This window comes from Vigna unguiculata, chromosome 11, assembly GCF_004118075.2.
Source record: "Vigna unguiculata cultivar IT97K-499-35 chromosome 11, ASM411807v1, whole genome shotgun sequence".
Classification (NCBI taxonomy): domain Eukaryota; kingdom Viridiplantae; phylum Streptophyta; class Magnoliopsida; order Fabales; family Fabaceae; genus Vigna; species Vigna unguiculata.
Genome location: NC_040289.1, coordinates 18,395,725 through 18,409,840, shown reverse-complemented (window position 1 = coordinate 18,409,840; position 14,116 = coordinate 18,395,725). Strand labels below are relative to the sequence as shown.

General features: G+C 29.0%; 1 long non-coding RNA gene across 1 annotated transcript; it reads right to left on the bottom strand.

The window, feature by feature from the left end:
• Positions 1-1,697: 1,697 nt before the first annotated feature.
• On the bottom strand, positions 1,698-2,252 carry LOC114169112. Its single transcript, XR_003600829.1, has 3 exons — positions 2,178-2,252; positions 2,004-2,100; positions 1,698-1,743 (listed from the first exon to the last, which is right to left on the bottom strand). It is a non-coding gene; the product is annotated as an uncharacterized LOC114169112 (long non-coding RNA).
• Between the last annotated feature and the right edge of the window lie 11,864 nt (positions 2,253-14,116).

Below are 14,116 nucleotides of genomic sequence, written 5' to 3'. Positions count from 1 at the left end.
TTTCATTTTCCTTCCCCTCTCTCCGTCAAGGTTTATTAGAAGCGGAGAGATGATCAATTCAAGTGGATTAGAGTGTGAAGTTTGTGTTGCTCACTTTAAATAGATTAACGGTGAAAGAGGGTAGTTTTAGAGTAAAGTTTATTAAAGTTTGTGAGTGATTTGATAGATGTGATAGATTAAAAATTATATTTAAATAAAGGAAAAACAAGATTACCAAATTGTGCTTTATTTTAAAAATGGTTAAAAATTATCATTGTATAAGTTTAATTTGTGTAGAAAAAATATTAATGTGTAAATGAAAATAAAATATTTTATTAAAAAATAATTTATAAAATAATGTAATAAAAAAATTTATAATTAATAATTACTTTTTAAACCTTATTTTAGAACAATTTTCAAATTTTAGTTATTAATTGTGTTTGTAAAAATAATTTCAAAAGCCATATTTTTACATCATTTTCATAATTAAATTGAAAAATAAACGGCGGACCTAATAGTATACTTGATATCACCCTCAAACCATTGCATAACAGAGATGATTGAAAAATAGAAAAAATTTGATCTTCATTACCCTCTCTCTGTCAAGGTTGATTGGAAGGAAAAAGATGATCAATTGAAGTGAATTAGAGTATGAAGTTTGTGTTGTTCACTTTAAATAGATTAAAGGTGAAAGATGGTGGATTTCGAGTAAAGTTTGTTAAAGTTTGTGAGTGATTTGATGGATATGATAGATTAAAAATTATATTTAAATCAAGCAAAAATAAAATTACCCAATTGTTGTTTATTTTAAAAATGATTAAAAGTTATCATTGTATAAGTTTGATTTGTGTTAGAAAAAATATTAATATGTATAAATGAATAAAAAATATTTATAAAATAATGTAATAAAAAATTTTACAGTTAATAATTACTTTATAAACCTTATTTTGTAACAATTTTTCAATTTTCGTTATTAATTATTTTTGTAAAAATAATTTCAAAAGCCATATTTTTACATCATTATCGTTATTAAGTTGAAAAATAAATTGTGAACATAATTGTAATCTTGATATCACCCTCAAACCATTGCATAACATAAGATTATTGAAAAATAGAGAAATTTCTATCTTCCTTCCCCTCTTTCCCTCAACGTTGATTGGAGGGAGAGGGAGATGATGAATTCAAGTGGATTAGAGTAGGAGTGTCAAAACGGGCCAACCCAGCCCGTTTTTGCCCGGCCCGTTTTTGGCCCGTTTTAAATGGGTCGGGCTGGCCCGACAAGTCGAAACGGGTTGCTTTTTTGGGCCCGGCCCGCGGGCTGGCGGGCCGACTGGTATGTTCTTTTTGTGGCCCAAAATCAGATTTTAATTCTTTTCATTTCAAATTTAGTTGACTACATTAACCTGTATATAAATTTACTAGTACTACATATGCATTAATACAACAATAACCTGCGCAGTGACTATAATAATAGTTAGGGTGGTCTGCATTATGTAACACAACCAAAGATACAACAGTGAAAAGTCAACACAGAAGGAAACATTTGGAAAACATGCAAATATGCTTACATTAACAGACTGCATATGCATTAATACAACAATAGTCCATCATCACAAAGTCCAAACAAATTGAAATGATTAAAAACAAAATGTAAATGACGTTTGGCTCTTTCATAGTCATCATCAAGGTCACAGTTGCAGTTGCAACATCAATAACATGTCTGAATGAGAGTACTTTAGGCATGGAACATAACCAAAGTGCAAGCTACATAAAAAAAAATAGAAGCATTAATTATCACAGTGAATATACAAATACAATGTGCTATAGAAGCATATAAACCCTCCAAATCAATTTGATCACAGATCAAATAAAAGGAAGGCACGAACATGCAGAGGATAGTATCATAGTACACACATCAATTTGATCACAGACTCAGTGGCAGTAGTTATTTCATCATAGTGGCAAGAAAATAACTAAGTTATATTAACTAAGTATCTGTAATTTATATTAACTAAGTTACTCACCTTCAATTTTCATCAATATCCAATTCAGTGCCAGGGTTATTAGATGCAGCCTTAGAAGTACTACCCTCAGCTATTCCATTGTCATCATCATCATCATCTTAAAAAAATACATGGATTTATTATTGAAAGTATTATTGAAAATATTTAAGTCAGAATTGAAAATTCAAAAGTTACCATATTCACGAAACCCATGCATCCATCTGCTAGTACAAATAATTGCTTCAACATGTTTTGACAATAGACGACTTCTATACTTATTCAAGATCCTTGAACCAATGCTGAAAGTAGATTCAGATGCAACAGTAGTGATTGGGATGCTCAGCAAGTCCCTAGCCATGATTGACAAATCTGAGAAACGTTGACTATTACTCTTCCACCATTCAAGAACATCCATACTTTCAGTAATATCAGCATTCAATGTTGGCTCATCCAAGTATATGTCAAGTTGGTTCTTCCCCGTATTAACAGAAGCTTGAATCTTGCGTTGTTTTAATTCCTAACATAAAAACCATAATCATAGTTTAATCAATAAGTTTATGCATAGTAATTTATGTATTAGAAAGTAATATGACTTACATGAAGTGCATTGGACTTGATAGAATCAATTGAGGATGATGTTGTTGACATATGCATAACGCTTTAGGGGATTGGAAGTGTCATTCTTGGAGCAATATTCAGAGAACAACTTGTACAATTTTTCTTTAATCTTCTCTAACTTTGCTTCCCAAGTTAGAGGATCTATCTTCTAAAAGCAATAGCCCAATGTTTCCAACTTCATCCTTGGGTCTAAAATTGCCCGAAATGCAAGGATAGTGCTATATTCATCCCAGTATTTATCAAACTTTACCAACATCCTTTCAGCCATATCTATGATAACTTCTTCTTCATCTTTTAAGCTTTCCAGTAAATGGGTTTGGATGGTCCACACTTGTAAAAAGTACAAGTTTGATGTAGGGTAGCATGTGGCAGAAATCATATTTGTGATCTCATAAAAGGGCATTAAGAAAACACAGATTTTTTTCACTCTTTTCCATTTCTCATCACACATACAATACTTATAATTCTCATCAACCAAGTGCAAACTTCCAAACACTCGTTTATATTTGAGGGCACTTTCAAGCATAAAAGAAGTAGAGTTCCACCTTGTAGGAACATCTATACACAAAGCAGTTTTTGCATCAATGTCCCTTAATTTTTTAATGCATTGTTTAAACTTCATCATCCTACTTTCAAAACCCTTTACATACTTTATGCTCTCCCTAATATGATCTAATGAATCACCAAGAGCTTTTAGTCCTTCTTGCACAATCAAGTTAAGAATGTGTGCACAACAACAAATATGCATAAACTCACCATCACATACCAAAGAATTTTGCTAAAGAAGCTCACTTTTTAAAGTTCTAATCAGAACATCATTAGTAGATGCATTATCCAAAGTCAAAGAAAATATTCTTTTTTCAATTCCCCAATCATGCAAAAATCCATTTATTTTCTTTGACAGCTTAAAGCCAGTGTGAGGTGGAGGGAAGTGGCAAAAGTTCAAAATTTTAGAGCACAATTTCCAATTTGTGTTAACATAATGTGCTGTCAGAACAATATATCCCTCACCAGTTATAGAAGTCCACAAATCGGATGTCAAACAAATCCTATTTCTGATTTTCCTGAACTCCTCCTTTAGCATGTCTTTTTCTTTCATATGTATTTTCATGACATCACTCTTTATTGTATTTCTAGAAACTAAACATGCATCAGGATTGATATAGCTTATCCAAATTCTAAGAGCTTCATACTCAACAAAGTTAAAAGGTAAATTGTGTTGGATAATTAAATTGGCACACAACTCACGGCAAACCATTGGATCTATTCTTCTAGCTTTTAACTTTCCTTGCCCATCCACTATCATTTGCCTAACATCTTCAAATTTAAGTTTAGTACATTTCTCCATGTGACGCTTCAGATGAGATGTGCCATAGTTTTTACTACCAATAACATATTTTTTGTTGCACCCATTACACTTTTCCCTCTCTTTTCCATCATCACCAGCCCCAATCCTTGTAAAATATTTCCATATATTAGAAGTTCTTGACTTCTCAGTTTTCTTACTACTAGAGGATTCTCTAAGTTTTACACTATCATCCATATCCTCTTCAACCGCATCAACATTCTCAGACTCATTACACACATTTTCAGTTTCATGATCTTTACTTGGAGGAGGACTACTATTAGACTCATGCTCATCCATGATATTAAATCTGGTTCACTAAATCCTAACACAAACAAATCAAATAGAATAACAAAACTCAGTAAAAAAAACACAAACAAGAACCCAAGGATTCAAAATCCATGTAATGAAAATTTAAAGCTACATGAAATGGTCCATCCAATCATGGGCACATAGACAAGATCTATTATCGTGTTCATACGCAAAGTTATTGACTCTTCTACAATGTTACATCAAACTTACAGCAAAAGGTTAATATTGTTCAAAGTTAGGATGTCAACTGAACCAGATTGCATACATAAAATCATGAGAATTGTGTGAAGATTGAACAAATCAAATTCCGCATTTGTGTTTTAAAATATAACAATTAGAAAATTGAGTTCAAAATCCATGAAAATATGAGTAAAACCTTATGCTGAGAGCACTAAAACGATTACCAAATACAAGTTCATACATCTGTGAAATAGTTTAGAACACTCGAAGTCTGTAAACTGTAGAGTTTCTACATATCCAGGGTTCTGACGAACTGAAAAGGTTCAGAACCATTTTCTCCAACATGAGAGAAAATTATTGAAAGGGATAAAACAACCAGACATTTTTCAATCCAATAGCATTATACAACAATCCAACAACATTTTACTACACAAACATCAACAAACAATCCAGACCAATCATTCATCTCAATTAAAAGCAATGGATCGATATGGTTACCTCCAATCCAAATGACCAATTAATGGCAGCAGCTACGAAATTTAAATTGGGGGAAAATTGAAGGATGAACAACGATTAATGGCAGCAACTACAACAATTAGAATTCACAGAATGGGTCGTCCTGGTCGAAAATCACAAAATCAGAAATCTAGGGTTACGAAATCAAGAATTTAGGTTACAAATCGGGAGAAAGGGAACCAGAACGGAAATTACGAACAAACCTGTCTTGGATATGGTCGTGGCGGTCAGACTCGTCCGCCAATCGCAGTGTCTGACGGTAGCTCTGCGTTCTCCGTGCACGGTGTTGTTTTCTCGCTTCTGGCAGCGACGTGGTGGATGTCACGGTGGAGGAGAAGAAGGTATGGCCAGCGGCGACGTGGTGGCCAACGTCTTTCGTGGTGGCCAGCGGCGAGTGGGTGGAGGAGAAGCGAGTTTGTGTGTGTGTGTGGCGCAGAGATGAGAATCGGGAAGAGTCGTGCAGAGTTGTGGTTTGGTCTCTAGTGGGGGACGCGCAGTGAGGGAGGGATAATAAAAAAATTAGGCACGTGTTGTTATGTGTTTTAGTAAGTGGTACGGGCCGCGGGCTGGCCTGTTTTGGCCATTGGGCTTGACGGGCCGGGCTGTCATGGGCTGGCGGGCTAAAATTCTTGGACTGGCCCTTGCTTTTTCAGTCGGGCTGGCGGGCCGGCCCATCGGGCCTGGCCTATTTTGCCATCCCTAGATTAGAGTGTGAAGCTTGTCTTGTTCACTTTAAGGGGATTAAAGGTGAAAGTGATTTGTTTTAGATTAAAGTTTGTTGAAGTTTGAGAGTGATTTGATGGTGTGATAGACTAAAAATTATATTTAAATTAAGGAAAAACAAGATTACAAAATTGTGCTTTATTTTAAAAATGATTAAAAATTATCATTGTATAAGTTTGATTTTTTGTAGAAAAATTTTAATATGTATAAATGAAAATAAAATATTTTAATAAAACATATTTATAAAATAATGTAATAAAAATTTTTATAATTAATAATTACTTTTTAAACCTTATTTTAGAACAATTTTAAAATTTTGGTTCTTAATTATTTTTTAAAAATAATTTCAAAAGCCATATTTTTAAATCATTTTCATAATTAAGCTGAAGAATAAATTACGGACATAATTGTAATCTTGATATCACTCTCAAACCATTGCCTTACCGATATGATTGCAAAATAGAGGAATTTCCATCTTCCTTCACCTCTCTCTCCGTCAAGGTTGATTGGAGGGAGATGATGAATTCAAGTGGATTAGCATGTGAAGCTTGTCTTTTTCACTTTAAGTGGTTTAAAGGTCAAGGAGGATGGATTTAGAGTAAAGTTTGTGAGTGATTTGATAGATTGATAGATTAAAAATTATTTTTAAATCAAGGAAAAACAAGATTACCAAATTGTCCTTTATTTTAAAAATGATTGAAAATTATCATTGTATAAGTTTGATTTGTGTAGAAAAAATATTAACATGTATAAATGAAAATAAAATAGTTTATTAAAAAAATATTTATAAAATAATGCAATAAAACATTTTATAATTAATAATTACTTTTTAAACCTTATTTTAGAACAATTTTCAAATTTTCGTTATTAATTATTTTTGTAAAAATAATTTGAAAAGCCATATTTTTACACCATTTTCATAATTAAGCTGAAAAATAAATTGTCAACATAATTGTAATCTTGATATCACCATCAAACCATTGCATAACAGAGATGATTGCGAATTAGACGAATTACCCATCTTCCTTCACCTCTTTCTCCGTCAAGGTTGATTGGAGGGAGAGGGAGATGATGAATTCAAGTGGATTAGAGTGTGAAGCTTGTCTCTTTCACTTTAAGGGGATTAAAGCTAAAAGTTAGAGGATTTAGAGTAAATTTTGTTGAAGTTTGTGAGTGATTTGATGAATGTGATAGATGAAAAATTATATTTAAATCAAGAAAAAACAAGATTATCAAATTTTCCTTAATTAAATATGATTTGAAATTATCATTATATAAGTTTGATTTGTTGTAGAAAGAATATTAATATGTCTAAATGAAAATAACATATTTCATTCAAAAAAATATTTATAAAATAATGGAATAAATATTTTTACAATTACTAATTAATTTTTAAACCTTATTTTATTAAAATTTTAAAATTTTTGTTATTAATTATTTTTGTAAAAATAATTTCAATAGGCATATTTTTACATTATTTTCATAATTAAGCTAAAAAGTAAATTGCGGACATAATAGTAATCTTTATACTACCGTCAAATCATTGCATAACAAAGATGATTGAAAAATAGAGGAATTTCCATCTTCTTTCCCCCTCTCCGTCAAGGTGGATTTGAAGGAGAGAGATGATGAATTCAAGTGAATTAGAGTGTGAAGTTTGTATTGTTCACTTTAACTAGATTAAAGGTGCAAGAGGGTGGATTTAGAGTAAAGTTTGTTAAAGTTTGTGAGTGATTTGATGGATGTGATAGATTAAAAATTATATTTAAATCAAGGAAAAACAAGATTACCAAATTGTGTTTTTTTTTAAAATGATTAAAAATTATCATTGTATAAGTTTGATTTGTGTAGAAAAAATATTAATTTGTATAAATGAAAATAAAATATTTTATTAAAAAAATATTTATAAAATAATGTAATAAAAAATTTTATAATAAATAATTACTTTTTAAACCTTATTTTAAAACAATTTTCAAATTTTCGTTATTAATTATTTTTGTAAAAATAATTTCCAGAGCCATATTTTTACATCATTTTCATCATTAAACTGAAAAATAAATTGCAAACATAATTGTAATTCTGATATCACCCTCAAACCATTGAATAACATAAGATGATTGAAAAATAAAGAAATTTCCCTCTTCCTTCCCCTCTCTCCCTCAACGTTGATTGGAGGGAGAGGGAGAGGATGAAATCAAGTGGATTAGAGTGTGAAGCTTGTCTTGTTCACTTTAATGGGATTAAATGTGGAAGTGATTTGATTAAGAGTAAAGTTTGTTGAAGTTTGTCAGTGATTTGATGGATGTGATAGATTAAAAATTATATTTAAATCAAGCAAAAATAAGATTACCAAATTGTCTATTATTTCAAATATGATTAAAAATTATCATTATATAAGTTTGATTTGTTGTAGTAAAAATATTGATATGTATAAATGAAAATAACATATTTTATTAAAAAATATTTATAAAATAATGAAATAAAAAATTTTATAATTGATAATTACTTTTTAAACCTTATTTAAGAACAATTTTGAAATTTTTGTTATTAATTATTTTTGTAAAAATAATTTTAAAAGCCATATTTTTACTTCATTTTCATAATTAAGTTGAAAAAGAAATTGCGGACGTAATTGTAATCTTGATATCACCCTTAAACCATGGCATAACAGAGACTATTTAAAAATAAAGGAGTTTCCCTCTTCCTTCCCCTCTCTCCCTCAAGGTTGATTGGGGGAGATGGAGAGGATGACATCAATTGGATTACAGTGTGAAGTTTGTGTTGTTCACTTTAAGTGGATTAAAGGTGATAGTGGTGGATTTAGAGTAAAGTTTGTTAAAGTTTATGAATGATTTGTTTGATGTGATAGATTAAAAATTATATTTAAATCAAGGAAAAACAAGATTAATAAATTGTACTTTATTTTAAAAATAATTAAAAATTATCATTATACAAGTTTGATTTGTGGTAGAAAAAATATTAAAATGTATAAATGAAAGTAACATATTTTAATAAAAAAATATTTATAAAATAATTTAATAAAATTTTTATAATTAATAATTAAATTTTTAAACTTTATTTTAAAACAATTTTCAAATTTTGGTTATTAATTAATTTTGTAAAAATAATTTCAAAAGTCATATTTTACATCATTTTCATAATTAAGTTGAAAAATAAATTGCGGACATAATTGTAATCTTGATATCACCATCAAATCACCATCAAATCATTGCATAACAAAGATGATTGAAAAATAGAGGATTTTCGCTCTTCCTTCCCATTTCTCTCACTCCCTCAAAGTTGATTCGAGAGTGAGAGAAAGGATGAATTCAAGTGGATTAGAGTGTGAAGCTTGTCTTGTTCACTTTAAGGGGATTAAAGGTGAAAGTGTGTAGATTTAGAGTAAAGTTTGTTGAAGTTTGTTAGTAATTTGATCGATGTGATGGATTAAAAATTATATTTAAATAAAGGAAAAACAAAAATACCAAATTGTTCGTTATTTTAAAAATAATTACAAATTATCATTGTATAAGTTTGATTTGTCGTAGAAAAAATATTAACATGTATAAATGAAAGTAACATATTTGAATAAAAAAATATTTATAAAAAAACGTAATAAAAAATTTTATAAATAATATTTACTTTCTAAACCTTATTGTATAAAATTTTCAAATTTGCGCTATTAATTATTTTCTTAAAAATAATCTCAAAAGACATATTTTTACATCATTTTCGTTAATAAGATTGAAAATAAATTGTGGACATAATTGTAATCTTGATATCACGCTGAAACCATTGCATAACATAAGATGATTGAAAAATAGAGAAAATTTCAACTTCCTTCACCTCTCTCTTCCTCAAGGTTGATTGGATGGAGAGGGAGATGATGAATTCAAGTGAATTAGAGTGTGAAGCTTGTCTTGTTCACTTTAAGGGGATTAAAGGTGAAAGTGATTTAATTTAGAGTAAAGTTTGTTGAAGTTTGTGAGTGATTTGATGGATGTGATAGATTAAAAATTATATTTAAATAAAAAAAAACAAGATTACCAAATTGTCCTTTATTTTAAATATGATTAAAAATTATCACTATATAAGTTTTATTTGTTGTAGAAAAAATATTATTGTGTATAAATGAAAATAACATATTTTATTAAAAAAATATTTATAAAATAATGTAATAAAAAATTTTATAATTAATAATTAATTTTTAAACCTTATTTTATAACAATTTTAAAATTTTCGTAGTTAATTGTTTTTGTAAAAATAATTTCAAAAGTCATATTTTAACCTCATTTTCACAATTAAGCTGAAATATAAATTGTGGACATAAATGTTAGCTTGATATCACCCTCAAACCATTGGAGAACAAAGATGATTGAAAAATAGAGGAATTTTCCTCTTCCTTCCCCTCTTTTTCCCTCAAGGTTATTTGGAGGGAGAGGGACAGGATGATATAAAGTGGATTACAGTGTGAAGTTTGTGTTGTTCACTTTTAGTGGATTAAAGGTGGATTTAGAGTAAAGTTTGTTAAACTTTATGAGTGATTTGTTGGTTGTGATAGATTAAAAATTATATTTAAATTAAGGAAAAACAAGATTACCAAATTGTCCATTATTTTAAAAATAATTAAAAATTATCAATATATAAGTTTGATTTATCGTAGAAAAAATATTAAAATTTATAAATCAAAGTAAGATATTTTAATAAAAAAATATTTTTGAAATTATGTAATAAAAAATGTAATAATTGAAAATTACTTTTTAAACCTTATTTTATAACAATTTTCAAATTTACGTTATTATCTATATTTCTAGAAATAATTTTAAAATCCATATTTTTACATCATTTTCACAATTAAGCTAAAAAAAATGGGAACATAATTGTAATCTTGTTATCACCCTCAAACCATGACATAACTGAGATGATTGAAAAGACGGGAATTTCTCCCTTCCTTCCCCTCTCTCTCCCTTAATCCCCTCTCTCTCTCTTAAGATTGATTGGAGAGAGAGGGAGAGGATGACATCAAGTGGATTATAGTGTGAAGTTTGTGTTGTTCACTTTAAGTAGATTAAAGGTGATAGTGGTGGATTTAGAGTAAAGTTTGTTAAAGTTTGTGAGTGATTTGATGGATATGATACATTAAAAATTATATTTAAATCAAGGAAAAACAAGATTACCAAACTGTCCTTTAATTTAAAAATAATTAAAAATTATCATTATATAAGTTTGATTTGTCATAGAAAAAATGTTAAAATATATAAATCAAAATAACATATTTTATTAAAAATAATAATTATAAAATAATGTAATTAAAATTTTTATAATGGATAATTACTTTTTAAACCTTATTTTAGAACAATTTTCAAATTTTCGTTATTAATTATTTTTGTAAAAATAAATTCAAAAGCCATATTTTTACATCATTCTCATAATTAAGCTAAAAAAGAAATTGCGGACGTAATTGTAATCTTGATATCACCGTCAAACCGTGGCATAACATAGATGATGGAAAAGACGGAAATTTCCCTTTTCCTTCCCCTCTCTCCCTCAAGGTTGATTGGAGAGAGAGGGAGAGGATGACATCAAGTGGACTATAGTGTGAAGTTTGTGTTGTTCACTTTAAGTGGATTAAAGGTGAAAGTGGGTGGATTTAGAGTAAAGTTTGTTAAAGTTTGTGATTGATTTTATGGATATGATAGATTAAAAATTATATTTAAATCAAGGAAAAACAAGATTACCAAATTGTTCTTTATTTTAAAAATAATTAAAAATTATCATTATATATATTTGATTTGTCATAGAAAAAATATTAAAATGTATAAATCAAAATAACATATTTTATTAAAATAATAATTATTAAATAATGTAATAAAGAATTTTATAATGCATAATTACTTTTTAAAACCTATTTTATAACAATTTTCAAATTTTATTATTAATTATTTTTGTAAAAATAAATTCAAAAGTCATATTTTTACATCATTTTCATAATTAAGCTAAAAAATAAATTGCGGATGTAATTGTAATCTTCATATCACCCTCAAACCATTGCATAATAGAGATGATTGAAAAATATAAGACTTTCTGTTGTGCTTCCCCTCTCTTTCCCTCAATGTTGATTGGAGGGAGAGGGTGAAGATGACTTCAAGTGGAATAGAGTTGTGAAGCTTGTCTTGTTCAGTTTCAGGGGATCTAATGTAAAAATGAGTGAATTTAGAGTAAAGTTTTTTGAAGTTTGTGAGTGATTTGATGGATCTGATAAATTAAAAATTATATTTAAATGAAGAAAAAACAAGATTACCAAATTGTCCTTTATTTTAAATATGGTTAAAAATTATCATTATATAAGTTTGATTTGTTATAGAAAAAATATTAATATGTGTAAATGAAAATAATTCAGTAAAAAAATATTTATAATATAATGTAATAAAAAAAAATGTATAATTAATAATTACATTTTAAACCTTATTTTAGAACATTTTTCAAATTTTCGTTATTAATTATTTTTGTAAAAATAATTTCAAAAGCCATATTTTTACATCATTTTCATAATTAAGTTGAAAAATAAATTGCGGACATAATTCTAATCTTGATATCACCCTCAAACCATTACATAACATAGATGATTGATGTAGTACCCTTCTTTTCCTAGTCTTCCCAAAAACAGAAACCCAACCCCTCCCTCTCAGTTTCTCTGCAAATTCAACTTTCTCCCCATTTGTCTCTCTCTCAAATCCTTGTTGCCATCTCACCACCTCTTGCTTCTTGATCAGGTTCTGGAGAAGAAGCCACACCTGAGCCTCTTGCTGCCTCCACTCATAGCCTCTCTTCTTCTAGGTAAGCCTCTCTTTGTGGTTTGAAGTCAATTTTGAAATTCAACTCGAATTCTTGCTTCCATTCAGAGTTTAATCAGGTGTTCATCCTTTCCATGTGGCTGGATGATGAATTCTTCTAGGTCAAGCTGAGGAATTATGCTTCCCCTCTCTTAGGTTGTCTTCACTCAAGTATTCACCCAAAAATAGGTAAGGGGAGCTGACTTTTCACCCAATTTTCGTATGAAATGTGTTCATAAGTGATAGAATAGCCTAATCATGTGTTTAATCCGTGTTTGGTGTTGAAAGGGGGAGCCTTTCATCCATAAATGAAGAACAATTTTGATGATGTCTACTGATCTAGGATAAAACATAGCTTGGTCCAGTTAGGATATGCATTAGGCAATTAGCTTCTCTTTATCAAATGTATTTCAGGCCTGTTGTGTAATTCTGCATATGATTAGTTCTTTAACTAATGGATTAGCTGTGAGTATTGTACAAAGTAAGTGAAAATATACTCACGATAATCGATTAGGTAAATTGCTAATCGAATTAGTGACAGTAAAAACCTTTGTATAAAAGCTGTTTTGGAATCTGTTTTGGGTCTGGAAAAATCAGAAAGATCACGCAGTTTTCATCTGAGACAAAGCCATCTGAGAGACACAAAGTTTCAGAAGATTCTGCAAGATAACTCAAGTACAGATCCAAGAAGAATTGATGGTTGATTCTACCATGATGGATCTTGCTTGATTCAAGGAGCATCAAGTCAAATCTACACCGCTTAGGTGTTTTCGTTTCTTGTTTTGTTTTCTGTATTTTCTGATTACAGTTGCTTCAGTGTTTGAAGTGTGGATGATAACGCTGTCGTTGACGCGATCAAATTAATACTACTTATCTTATAACAACTTCAGTATTGTTAAGAAAGTAGTCAACAAAATAGAAAGGGTAAAGTAACCCAAAGTCGTCTCCCAACGAACACGGAATTGATTTTTAACAAATTAGTTCTTATAAACTATACAAATGAGTTAGTCAAATAAAATAAAAAATATAGGGGATTAAGATAAACAAAGATAGAAATAAAATTTAAATGATAAAAAGAAATAAAAACAATAGTAAAGAAAATAGTTGATTCCATTGCTTTTTCAAAATAGATTCATCATCGGTTATCTAAAGATTATTGCTCAATTAATTATTGTTATAGTTTTACAAATTAATCAATGTAAAGTCTCAATTAATTTGTTGGTGTTCTCACTTTAAACCAAAGTACTGTCTCAATTAAAAGTTAGAACTTTTAGATTATCCATAGTAAATTCAATCAAAGTACAGTCTCAATCAAATTTTACTATGCCTAATCATGTCTATTCTTTTATCTCCTCACCAAATAAAAAGCTTAATTAATCAAAGTAAAGTCTCGATTAATTTTTATTAGAGTAAATACCTTTAACCAAAGTAAAGTCTCAATTATTGGTAAAAACTCATTTAATCACATGAAAGTTTCTAAATAAAATCAAAGTAAAGTCTCAATTAAATTTAAAAACCCTTGAACTCATATGATCGACATGCATATAGATTTAAAATCATTACTTTTTACGAGATTCAAAGATAAAAGACATAGATGAATTAAAACC